Here is a 15980-nt window from a genome sequence, read left to right on the forward strand (position 1 = left end):
CGGCACCAGACATGCACAAGCATCAGGCATCAGACATGCACAAGCATCAGACATCATGCATCAGACATCATGCATCAGACATCAGGTGTCAGACATTCACAAACATCAGGCATCAGACATCAGGCATCAGACATCCACAAACATCATGCGTCAGACATCCACAAGCATCAGACATCCTGCATCAGACATGCATCAGACATCAGGTGTCAGACATCATGCATCAGACATCCACAAGCATCAGACATCAGGCATCAGACAGCCACAAGCATCAGACATCAGGAATCAAACATCCACAAGCATCAGACATCATGCATCAGACATCAGGTGTCAGACATCATGCATCAGACATCCACAAGCATCAGACATCAGGCCCTAGACATCCACAAGCATCAGGACTCAGACATTCACAAGCATCAGACATCAGGCACCAGACATCCACAAGCATCAGACATCCACAAGCATCAGACATCATGCATCAGACATCATGCATCAGACATCAGGTGTCAGACATCATGCATCAGACATCCACAAGCATCAGACATCGGGCATCAGACAGCCACAAGCATCAGGCATCAGACATCCACAAGCATTAGACATCAGGAATCAGACATGCCTGATGCCTGATGTGTGATACCTGATGTCTGATTCCTGATGTCTGATGTTTGTGGATGTCTAATGCCTGATGTTTGATGCTTGTAGATGTCTGATGCCTGATGTCTGATGCTTGTGGCTGTCTGATGCCTGATGTCTGATGTGTGATACCTGATAAGACATCAGGCCTCAGACATCAGACATCCACAAGTATCAGACATCTACAAGCATCAGACATTAAGATATCAGGCATCAGACATCATGCATCAGACATCAGGCATCAGACATCCACAAGCATCAGGCATCAGACATCCACAAGCGTCAGGCATCAGACATCAGGCATCCACAAGCATGAGACATCCACAAGCATCAGGCATTCGACATCAGACATCAGGCACCAGACATCCACAAGCATCAGGCATCAGACATCTGGCATCAGACATCCACAGGCATCAGACATCAGGCACCAGACATCCACAAGCATCAGACATCCACAAGCATCAGACATCAAGCATCAGACATCCACAAGCATCAGGCATCAGACATCATGCATCAGACATCATGCATGAGACATCCACAAGCATCAGACATCAGGCATCAGACATCCACAAGCATCAGACATCCACAAGCATCATGCATGAGGCATCAGACATCCACAAGCATCAGACATCATGCATCAGACATCATGCATCAGACATCATGCATCAGACATCAGGTGTCAGACATCATGCATCAGACATCCACAAACATCAATATCAGGCATCAGACAGCCACAAGCATCAGACATCAGGCATCAGACATCCACAAGCATCAGACATCAGGAATCTGACATCAGGTATCACACATCAGACATCAGGCCTCAGACATCAGACATCCACAAGTATCAGACATCTACAAGCATCAGACATTAAGACATCAGACATCATGCATCAGACATCAGACATCCACAAACATCAGACATCAAGCATCAGACATCCACAAGCATCAGACATCATGCATCAGACATCATGCATGAGACATCAGGCATCAAACATCCACAAGCATCAGACATCATGCATCAGACATCATGCAACACACATCCACAAGCATCAGGCATCAGACATCCACAAGCATCATGCATCAGACATCATGCATCAGACATCAGGTGTCAGACATCCACAAGCATCATATATCAGGCATCAGACAGCCACAAGCATCAGACATCCACAAGCATCAGACATCAGGAATCAAACATCCACAAGCATCAGACATCCACAAGCATCAGACATCATGCATCAGACATCAGGCAACACACATCCACAAGCATAAGGCATCAGACATCAAACATCGGGCATCAGACATCAGGCATCAGACTTCCACAAGCATCAGGCATCAGACATCAGGTGTCAGACATCATGCATCAGACATCAGGCAACACACATCCACAAGCATCAGACATCAGACATCCACAAGCATCAGACATCAAGAATCAGACATCAGGCACCAGACATCCACAAGCATCAGACATCAGGCATCAGACATCCACAAGCATCAGACATCCACAAGCATCAGACATCATGCATCAGACATCATGCATCAGACATCAGGTGTCAGACATCATTTATCAGACATCCACAAGCATCAGACATCAGGCCTCAGACAGCCACAAGCATCATGCATCAGACATCATGCATCAGACATCAGGTGTCAGACATCCACAAGCATCATATATCAGGCATCAGACATCCACAAGCATCAGACATCCACAAGCATCAGACATCAGGAATCAAACATCCACAAGCATCAGACATCCACAAGCATCAGACATCATGCATCAGACATCAGGCAACACACATCCACAAGCATAAGGCATCAGACATCAAACATCGGGCATCAGACATCAGGCATCAGACTTCCACAAGCATCAGGCATCAGACATCAGGCATCAGACATCATGCATCAGACATCAGGCATCAGACATCCACAAGCATCAGGCATCAGACATCCACAAGCATCAGGCATCAGACATCAGGCATCCACAAGCATGAGACATCCACAAGCATCAGGCATTCGACATCAGACATCAGGCACCAGACATCCACAAGCATCAGGCATCAGACATCTGGCATCAGACATCCACAGGCATCAGACATCAGGCACCAGACATCCACAAGCATCAGACATCCACAAGCATCAGACATCAAGCATCAGACATCCACAAGCATCAGGCATCAGACATCAGGCATCAGACATCAGGCATCAGACATCATGAATGAGACATCCACAAGCATCAGACATCAGGCATCAGACATCCACAAGCATCAGACATCCACAAGCATCATGCATGAGGCATCAGACATCCACAAGCATCAGACATCATGCATCAGACATCATGCATCAGACATCATGCATCAGACATCAGGTGTCAGACATCATGCATCAGACATCCACAAACATCAATATCAGGCATCAGACAGCCACAAGCATCAGACATCAGGCATCAGACATCCACAAGCATCAGACATCAGGAATCTGACATCAGGTATCACACATCAGACATCAGGCCTCAGACATCAGACATCCACAAGTATCAGACATCTACAAGCATCAGACATTAAGACATCAGACATCATGCATCAGACATCAGACATCCACAAACATCAGACATCAAGCATCAGACATCCACAAGCATCAGACATCATGCATCAGACATCATGCATGAGACATCAGGCATCAAACATCCACAAGCATCAGACATCATGCATCAGACATCAGGCAACACACATCCACAAGCATCAGGCATCAGACATCCACAAGCATCATGCATCAGACATCATGCATCAGACATCAGGTGTCAGACATCCACAAGCATCATATATCAGGCATCAGACAGCCACAAGCATCAGACATCCACAAGCATCAGACATCAGGAATCAAACATCCACAAGCATCAGACATCCACAAGCATCAGACATCATGCATCAGACATCAGGCAACACACATCCACAAGCATAAGGCATCAGACATCAAACATCGGGCATCAGACATCAGGCATCAGACTTCCACAAGCATCAGGCATCAGACATCAGGTGTCAGACATCATGCATCAGACATCAGGCAACACACATCCACAAGCATCAGACATCAGACATCCACAAGCATCAGACATCAAGAATCAGACATCAGGCACCAGACATCCACAAGCATCAGACATCAGGCATCAGACATCCACAAGCATCAGACATCCACAAGCATCAGACATCATGCATCAGACATCATGCATCAGACATCAGGTGTCAGACATCATTTATCAGACATCCACAAGCATCAGACATCAGGCCTCAGACAGCCACAAGCATCAGACATCAGGCATTAGACATCCACAAGCATCAGACATCAGGAATCAGACATCAGGTATCAGGCATAAGACATCAGGCCTCAGACATCAGACATCCACAAGTATCAGACATCAGGCATCAGACATCCACAAACATCAGACATCAAGCATCAGACATCCACAAGCATCAGACATCATGCATGAGACATCAGACATCAAACATCCACAAGCATCAGACATCATGCCTCAGACATCAGGCAACACACATCCACAAGCATCAGACATCCACAAGCATCAGACATCATGCATCAGACATCAGGCAACACACATCCAAAAGCATCAGGCATCAGGCATCAGGCAACACATCCACAAGCATCAGGCATCAGACATACACAAGCATCGGACATCAGGCATCAGACAGCCACAAGCATCAGACATCAGGCATCAGACATCCACAAACATTAGGCATTAGACATCCACAAGCATCAGACATCAGGAATCAGACATCAGGTATCAGGCATAAGACATCAGGCCTCAGACATCAGACATCCACAAGTATCAGACATCAGGCATCAGACATCCACAAACATCAGACATCAAGCATCAGACATCCACAAGCATCAGACATCAGACATCATGCATGAGACATCCACAAGCATCAGACATCAGGCATCAAACATCCACAAGCATCAGACATCATGCCTCAGACATCAGGCAACACACATCCACAAGCATCAGACATCCACAAGCATCAGACATCATGCATCAGACATCAGGCAACACACATCCACAAGCATCAGGCATCAGACATCGGGCATCAGACATCAGGCATCAGACATCAGGCATCAGACATCCACAAGCATCAGACATCAGGCACCAGACATCAGCCATCAGGCATAGGACATCCACAAGCATCAGGCATCAGACATCCACAAGCAACAGACATCAGACATCAGGCAACATACATCCACAAGCATCAGGCATCAGACATCAAACATCAGGCATCAGACATACACAAGCATCAGGCATCAGACATCCACAAGCGTCAGGCATCAGACATCAGGCATCCGATATCAGGCATCCGACATCAGGCATCAGACATCAGGCACCAGACATCCACAAGCATTAGACATCCACAAGCATCAGGCATCAGACATCTGGCATCAGACATCCACAGGCATCAGACATCAGGCACCAGACATCCACAAGCATCAGACATCCACAAGCATCAGACATCAGGCATCAGACATCCACAAACATCAGACATCAAGCATCAAACATCCACAAGCATCAGGCATCAGACATCATGCATCAGACATCATGCATGAGACATCCACAAGCATCAGACATCAGGCATCAAACATCCACAAGCATCAGGCATCAAACATCCACAAGCATCAGGCATCAGACATCAGACATTCACAAATATCAGGCATCAGACATCAGGCATCAGACATCCACAAACATCAGGCATCAGGCATCAGACATCCACAAACATCATGCATCAGACATCCTGCATCAGACATCATGCGTCAGACATCAGGTGTCAGACATCATGCATCAGACATCCACAAGCATCAGACATCAGGCATCAGACAGCCACAAGCATCAGACATCCACAAGCATCAGACATCAGGAATCAAACATCCACAAGCATCAGACATCCACAAGCATCAGACATCATGCATCAGACATCAGGCAACACACATCCACAAGCATCAGACATTGGGCATCAGACATCAGGCATCAGACTTCCACAAGCATCAAGCATCAGACATCAGGCATCAGACATCCACAAGCATCAGACATCAGGTATCAGACATCAGGACACACACATCCACAAGCATCAGGCATCAGACATCCACAGGCATCAGACATCAGGAATCAGACATCAGGCATCAGGCATCAGACATTCACAAGCATCAGGCATCAGACATCCACAAGCATCAGACATCATGCATCAGACATCAGGTGTCAGACAGCCACAAGCATCAGACATCAGGCATCAGACAGCCACAAGCATCAGGCATCAGACATCCACAAGCATCAAACATCAGGCATTAGACATCCACAAGCATCAGACATCAGGAATCAGACATCAGGTATCAGACATCAGGCATAAGACATCAGGCCTCTGACATCAGACATCCACAAGTATCAGACATCTACAAGCATCAGACATTAGACATCAGGCATCAGACATCATGCATCAGGCATCAGACATCCACAAACATCAGACTTCAAGCATCAGACATCAGGCATCAGACATCATGCATCAGACATCATGCATGAGACATCCACAAGCATCAGACATCAGGCATCAAACATCCACAAGCATCAGGCATCATGCATCAGACATCAGGCAACACACATCCACAAGTATCAGGCATCAGACATCCACAAGCATCAGACATCATGCATCAGACATCAGGCAACACATCCACAAGCATCAGACATCAAACATCGGGCATCAGACATCAGGCATCAGACATCCACAAGCATCGGACATCAGACATCCACAAGCATCAGACATCAGGCACCAGCCATCAGCCATCAGGCATAAGACATCCACAAGCATCAGACATCAGGCATCAGACATCCACAAGCAACAGACATCATGCATCAGACATCAGGCAACATACATCCACATGCATCAGACATCAAACATCAGGTACCAGACATCAGCCATCAGGCATAAGACATCCACAAGCATCAGGCATCAGACATCCACAAGCAACAGACATCAGACATCAGACATCAGACATCCACAAGCATCAGACATCAGGCATCAGACATCAGGCACCAGACATCCACAAGCATCAGATATCCACAAGCATCAGACATCAGGCACCAGACATCCACAAGCATCAGACATCCACAAGCATCAGACATAAGGCATCAGACATCAGAAATCAGACATCAGGCATCAGGCACCAGACATCCACAAGCATCAGACATCAGGCATTAGACATCCGGCACCAGACATGCACAAGCATCAGGCATCAGACATGCACAAGCATCAGACATCATGCATCAGACATCATGCATCAGACATCAGGTGTCAGACATTCACAAACATCAGGCATCAGACATCAGGCATCAGACATCCACAAACATCATGCGTCAGACATCCACAAGCATCAGACATCCTGCATCAGACATGCATCAGACATCAGGTGTCAGACATCATGCATCAGACATCCACAAGCATCAGACATCAGGCATCAGACAGCCACAAGCATCAGACATCAGGAATCAAACATCCACAAGCATCAGACATCATGCATCAGACATCAGGTGTCAGACATCATGCATCAGACATCCACAAGCATCAGACATCAGGCCCTAGACATCCACAAGCATCAGGACTCAGACATTCACAAGCATCAGACATCAGGCACCAGACATCCACAAGCATCAGACATCCACAAGCATCAGACATCATGCATCAGACATCATGCATCAGACATCAGGTGTCAGACATCATGCATCAGACATCCACAAGCATCAGACATCGGGCATCAGACAGCCACAAGCATCAGGCATCAGACATCCACAAGCATTAGACATCAGGAATCAGACATGCCTGATGCCTGATGTGTGATACCTGATGTCTGATTCCTGATGTCTGATGTTTGTGGATGTCTAATGCCTGATGTTTGATGCTTGTAGATGTCTGATGCCTGATGTCTGATGCTTGTGGCTGTCTGATGCCTGATGTCTGATGTGTGATACCTGATAAGACATCAGGCCTCAGACATCAGACATCCACAAGTATCAGACATCTACAAGCATCAGACATTAAGATATCAGGCATCAGACATCATGCATCAGACATCAGGCATCAGACATCATCAGGCATCAGACATCCACAAGCGTCAGGCATCAGACATCAGGCATCCACAAGCATGAGACATCCACAAGCATCAGGCATTCGACATCAGACATCAGGCACCAGACATCCACAAGCATCAGGCATCAGACATCTGGCATCAGACATCCACAGGCATCAGACATCAGGCACCAGACATCCACAAGCATCAGACATCCACAAGCATCAGACATCAAGCATCAGACATCCACAAGCATCAGGCATCAGACATCATGCATCAGACATCATGCATGAGACATCCACAAGCATCAGACATCAGGCATCAGACATCCACAAGCATCAGACATCCACAAGCATCATGCATGAGGCATCAGACATCCACAAGCATCAGACATCATGCATCAGACATCATGCATCAGACATCATGCATCAGACATCAGGTGTCAGACATCATGCATCAGACATCCACAAGCATCAACATCAGGCATCAGACAGCCACAAGCATCAGACATCAGGCATCAGACATCCACAAGCATCAGACATCAGGAATCTGACATCAGGTATCACACATCAGACATCAGGCCTCAGACATCAGACATCCACAAGTATCAGACATCTACAAGCATCAGACATTAAGACATCAGACATCATGCATCAGACATCAGACATCCACAAACATCAGACATCAAGCATCAGACATCCACAAGCATCAGACATCATGCATCAGACATCATGCATGAGACATCAGGCATCAAACGTCCACAAGCATCAGACATCATGCATCAGACATCAGGCAACACACATCCACAAGCATCAGGCATCAGACATCCACAAGCATCATGCATCAGACATCATGCATCAGACATCAGGTGTCAGACATCCACAAGCATCATATATCAGGCATCAGACAGCCACAAGCATCAGACATCCACAAGCATCAGACATCAGGAATCAAACATCCACAAGCATCAGACATCCACAAGCATCAGACATCATGCATCAGACATCAGGCAACACACATCCACAAGCATAAGGCATCAGACATCAAACATCGGGCATCAGACATCAGGCATCAGACTTCCACAAGCATCAGGCATCAGACATCAGGTGTCAGACATCATGCATCAGACATCAGGCAACACACATCCACAAGCATCAGACATCAGACATCCACAAGCATCAGACATCAAGAATCAGACATCAGGCACCAGACATCCACAAGCATCAGGCATCAGACATTCACAAGCATCAGACATCAGGCATCAGACATCCACAAGCATCAGACATCCACAAGCATCAGACATCATGCATCAGACATCATGCATCAGACATCAGGTGTCAGACATCATTTATCAGACATCCACAAGCATCAGACATCAGGCCTCAGACAGCCACAAGCATCAGACATCAGGCATCAGACATCCACAAGCATCAAACATCAGGCATTAGACATCCACAAGCATCAGACATCAGGAATCAGACATCAGGTATCAGGCATAAGACATCAGGCCTCAGACATCAGACATCCACAAGTATCAGACATCAGGCATCAGACATCCACAAACATCAGACATCAAGCATCAGACATCCACAAGCATCAGACATCATGCATGAGACATCAGACATCAAACATCCACAAGCATCAGACATCATGCCTCAGACATCAGGCAACACACATCCACAAGCATCAGACATCCACAAGCATCAGACATCATGCATCAGACATCAGGCAACACACATCCACAAGCATCAGGCATCAGGCATCAGGCAACACATCCACAAGCATCAGGCATCAGACATACACAAGCATCGGACATCAGGCATCAGACAGCCACAAGCATCAGACATCAGGCATCAGACATCCACAAACATCAGGCATTAGACATCCACAAGCATCAGACATCAGGAATCAGACATCAGGTATCAGGCATAAGACATCAGGCCTCAGACATCAGACATCCACAAGTATCAGACATCAGGCATCAGACATCCACAAACATCAGACATCAAGAATCAGACATCCACAAGCATCAGACATCAGACATCATGCATGAGACATCCACAAGCATCAGACATCAGGCATCAAACATCCACAAGCATCAGACATCATGCCTCAGACATCAGGCAACACACATCCACAAGCATCAGACATCCACAAGCATCAGACATCATGCATCAGACATCAGGCAACACACATCCACAAGCATCAGGCATCAGACATCAAACATCGGGCATCAGACATCAGGCATCAGACATCAGGCATCAGACATCCACAAGCATCAGACATCAGGCACCAGACATCAGCCATCAAGCATAAGACATCCACAAGCATCAGGCATCAGACATCCACAAGCAACATACATCAGACATCAGGCAACATACATCCACAAGCATCAGGCATCAGACATCAAACATCAGGCATCAGACATACACAAGCATCAGGCATCAGACTTCCACAAGCGTCAGGCATCAGACATCATGCATCAGACATCAGGCATCAGACATCCACAAACATCAGACATCAAGCATCAGACATCCACAAGCATCAGGCATCAGACATCATGCAGGAGACATCCACAAGCATCAGACATCAGGCATCAAACATCCACAAGCATCAGACATCATGCATCAGACATCAGGCAACACACATCCCCAAGCATCAGGCATCAGACATCCACAAGCATCGGACATCAGGCATCAGACATCCACAAGCAAAAGACATCATGCATCAGACATCAGGCAACATACATCCACAAGCATCAGGCATCAGACATCAAACATCAGGCATCAGACATCCACAAGCATCAGGCATCAGACATCCACAAGCATCAGGCATCCACAAGCATCAGACATCCACAAGCATCAGGCATTCGACATCAGGCATCAGACATCAGGCACCAGACATCCACAAGCATCAGGCATCAGACTTCTGGCATCAGACATCCACAGGCATCAGACATCAGGCACCAGACAGCCACAAGCATCAGACATCCACAAGCATCAGACATCAAGCATCAGACATCCACAAGCATCAGGCATCAGACATCATGCATCAGACATCATGCATGAGACATCCACAAGCATCAGACATCAGGCATCAGACATCCACAAGCATCAGACATCCACAAGCATCATGCATGAGGCATCAGACATCCACAAGCATCAGACATCATGCATCAGACATCATGCATCAGACATCAGGTGTCAGACATCATGCATCAGACATCCACAAGCATCAACATCAGGCATCAGACAGCCACAAGCATCAGACATCAGGCATCAGACATCCACAAGCATCAGACATCAGGAATCAGACATCAGGTATCACACATCAGACATCAGGCCTCAGACATCAGACATCCACAAGTATCAGACATCTACAAGCATCAGACATTAAGACATCAGACATCAGACATCCACAAACATCAGACATCAAGCATCAGACATCCACAAGCATCAGACATCATGCATCAGACATCATGCATGAGACATCAGGCATCAAACATCCACAAGCATCAGACATCATGCATCAGACATCAGGCAACACACATCCACAAGCATAAGGCATCAGACATCCACAAGCATCAGACATCAGGAATCAGACATCAGACATCAGGCACCAGACATCCACAAGCATCAGGCATCAGACATTCACAAGCATCAGACATCAGGCATCAGACATCCACAAGCATCAGACATCCACAAGCATCAGACATCATGCATCAGACATCAGGTGTCAGACATCATGCATCAGACATCCACAAGCATCAGGCATCAGACAGCCACAAGCATCAGACATCAGGCATCAGACATCGACAAGCATCAGACATCAGGCATCAAACATCCACAAGCATCAGACATCATGCATCAGAAATCAGGCAACACACATCCACAAGCATCAGGCATCGGACATCCACAAGCATCGTACATCAGGCATCAGACATCCACAAGCAAAAGACATCATGCATCAGACATCAGGCAACATACATCCACAAGCATCAGACATCAAACATCAGGCATCAGACATCCACAAGCATCAGGCATCAGACATCCACAAGCATCAGGCATCAGACATCAGGCATCCACAAGCATCAGACATCCACAAGCATCAGGCATTCGACATCAGACATCAGGCACCAGACATCCACAAGCATCAGGCATCAGACATCTGGCATCAGACATCCACAGGCATCAGACATCAGGCACCAGACATCCGCAAGCATCAGACATCCGCAAGCATCAGACATCAAGCATCAGACATCCACAAGCATCAGGCATCAGACATCAGGCATCAGACATCATGCATCAGACATCATGCATGAGACATCCACAAGCATCAGACATCAGGCATCAGACATCCACAAGCATCAGACATCCACAAGCATCATGCATGAGGCATCAGACATCCACAAGCATCAGACATCATGCATCAGACATCATGCATCAGACATCAGGTGTCAGACATCATGCATCAGACATCCACAAGCATCAACATCAGGCATCAGACAGCCACAAGCATCAGACATCAGGCATCAGACATCCACAAGCATCAGACATCAGGAATCAGACATCAGGTATCACACATCAGACATCAGGCCTCAGACATCAGACATCCACAAGTATCAGACATCTACAAGCATCAGACATTAAGACATCAGACATCATGCATCAGACATCAGACATCCACAAACATCAGACATCAAGCATCAGACATCCACAAGCATCATACATCATGCATGAGACATCATGCATGAGACATCAGGCATCAAACATCCACAAGCATCAGACATCATGCATCAGACATCAGGCAACACACATCCACAAGCATCAGGCATCAGACATCCACAAGCATCATGCATCAGACATCATGCATCAGACATCAGGTGTCAGACATCCACAAGCATCATATATCAGGCATCAGACAGCCACAAGCATCAGACATCCACAAGCATCAGACATCAGGAATCAAACATCCACAATCATCAGACATCCACAAGCATCAGACATCATGCATCAGACATCAGGCAACACACATCCACAAGCATAAGGCATCAGACATCAAACATCGGGCATCAGGCATCAGACTTCCACAAGCATCAGGCATCAGACATCAGGTGTCAGACATCATGCATCAGACATCAGGCAACACACATCCACAAGCATCAGACATCAGACATCCACAAGCATCAGACATCAAGAATCAGACATCAGACATCAGGCACCAGACATCCACAAGCATCAGGCATCAGACATTCACAAGCATCAGACATCAGGCATCAGACATCCACAAGCATCAGACATCCACAAGCATCAGACATCATGCATCAGACATCATGCATCAGACATCAGGTGTCAGACATCATTTATCAGACATCCACAAGCATCAGACATCAGGCCTCAGACAGCCACAAGCATCAGACATCAGGCATCAGATATCCACAAGCATCAAACATCAGGCATTAGACATCCACAAGCATCAGACATCAGGAATCAGACATCAGGTATCAGGCATAAGACATCAGGCCTCAGACATCAGACATCCACAAGTATCAGACATCAGGCATCAGACATCCACAAACATCAGACATCAAGCATCAGACATCCACAAGCATCAGACATCAGACATCATGCATGAGACATCAGACATCAAACATCCACAAGCATCAGACATCATGCCTCAGACATCAGGCAACACTTATCCACAAGCATCAGACATCCACAAGCATCAGACATCATGCATCAGACATCAGGCAACACACATCCACAAGCATCAGGCATCAGACATCAAACATCGGGCATCAGACATCAGGCATCAGACATCCACAAGCATCGGACATCAGGCATCAGACAGCCACAAGCATCAGACATCAGGCATCAGACATCCACAAGCATCAAACATCAGGCATTAGACATCCACAAGCATCAGACATCAGGAATCAGACATCAGGTATGAGGCATAAGACATCAGGCCTCAGACATCAGACATCCACAAGTATCAGACATCAGACATCAGGCATCAGACATCCACAAACATCAGACATCAAGCATCAGACATCCACAAGCATCAGACATCATGCATGAGACATCCACAAGCATCAGACATCAGACATCAAACATCCACAAGCATCAGACATCATGCCTCAGACATCAGGCAACACACATCCACAAGCATCAGACATCCACAAGCATCAGACATCATGCATCAGACATCAGGCAACACACATCCACAAGCATCAGGCATCAGACATCAAACATCGGGCATCAGACATCAGGCATCAGACATCCACAAGCATCAGATATCAGGCACCAGACATCAGCCATCAGGCATAAGACATCCACAAGCATCAGGCATCAGACATCCACAAGCAACAGACATCAGAAATCAGGCAACATACATCCACAAGCATCAGGCATCAGACATCCACAAGCGTCAGGCATCAGGCATCCGACATCAGGCATCCGACATCAGGCATCAGACATCAGGCACCAGACATCCACAAGCATCAGACATCCACAAGCATCAGGCATCAGACATCTGGCATCAGACATTCACCGGCATCAGACATCAGGCACCAGACATCCACAAGCATCAGACATCCACAAGCATCAGGCATCAGACATCATGCATCAGACATCATTCATGAGACATCCACAAGCATCAGACATCAGGCATCAAACATCCACAAGCATCAGACATCAGGCAACACACATCCACAAGCATCAGGCATCAGACATCAGACATTCACAAACATCAGGCATCAGACATCAGGCATCAGATATCCACAAACATCAGGCATCAGGCATCAGACATCCACAAACATCAGGCATCAGACATCATGCGTCAGACATCAGGTGTCAGACATCATGCATCAGACATCCACAAGCATCAGATATCAGGCATCGGACAGCCACAAGCATCAGACATCCACAAGCATCAGACATCAGGAATCAAACATCCACAAGCATCAGACATCCACAAGCATCAGTCATCATGCATCAGACATCAGGCAACACACATCCACAAGCATCAGACATCGGGCATCAGACATCAGGCATCAGACTTCCACAAGCATCAAGCATCAGACATCAGGCATCAGACATCCACAAGCATCAGACATCAGGTATCAGACATCAGGCAACACACATCCACAAGCATCAGGCATCAGACATCCACAGGCATCAGACATCAGGAATCAGACATCAGGCATCAGGCATCAGACATTCATAAGCATCAGGCATCAGACATCCACAAGCATCAGACATCATGCATCAGACATCAGGTGTCAGACATCATGCATCAGACATCCACAAGCATCAGACATCAGGCATCAGACAGCCACAAGCATCAGGCATCAGACATCCACAAGCATCAAACATCAGGCATTAGACATCCACAAGCATCAGACATCAGGAATCAGACATCAGGTATCAGACATCAGGCATAAGACATCAGGCCTCCGACATCAGACATCCACAAGTATCAGACATCTACAAGCATCAGACATTAGACATCAGGCATCAGACATCATGCATCAGGCATCAGACATCAGGCATCAGACATCCACAAACATCAGACTTCAAGCATCAGACATCCACAAGCATCAGACATCAGGCATCAGACATCATGCATCAGACATCATGCATGAGACATCCACAAGCATCAGACATCAGGCATCAAACATCCATAAGCATCAGGCATCATGCATCAGACATCAGGCAACACACATCCACAAGCATCAGGCATCAGACATCCACAAGCATCAGACATCATGCATCAGACATCAGGCAACACATCCACAAGCATCAGACATCAAACATCGGGCATCAGACATCAGGCATCAGACATCCACAAGCATCGGACATCAGACATCCACAAGCATCAGACATCAGGCACCAGACATCAGCCATCAGGCATAAGACATCCACAAGCAACAGACATCAGGCATCAGACATCCACAAGCATCAGACATCAGGAATCAGACATCAGGTATCACACATCAGACATCAGGCCTCAGACATCAGACATCCACAAGTATCAGACATCTACAAGCATCAGACATTAAGACATCAGACATCATGCATCAGACATCAGACATCCACAAACATCAGACATCAAGCATCAGACATCCACAAGCATCAGACATCATGCATGAGACATCATGCATGAGACATCAGGCATCAAACATCCACAAGCATCAGACATCATGCATCAGGCATCAGGCAACACACATCCACAAGCAT

The sequence above is a fragment of the Triturus cristatus genome, chromosome 1_1 (genome assembly GCF_964204655.1).
Source record: "Triturus cristatus chromosome 1_1, aTriCri1.1, whole genome shotgun sequence".
In the NCBI taxonomy this organism is placed as follows: Eukaryota; Metazoa; Chordata; class Amphibia; order Caudata; family Salamandridae; genus Triturus; species Triturus cristatus.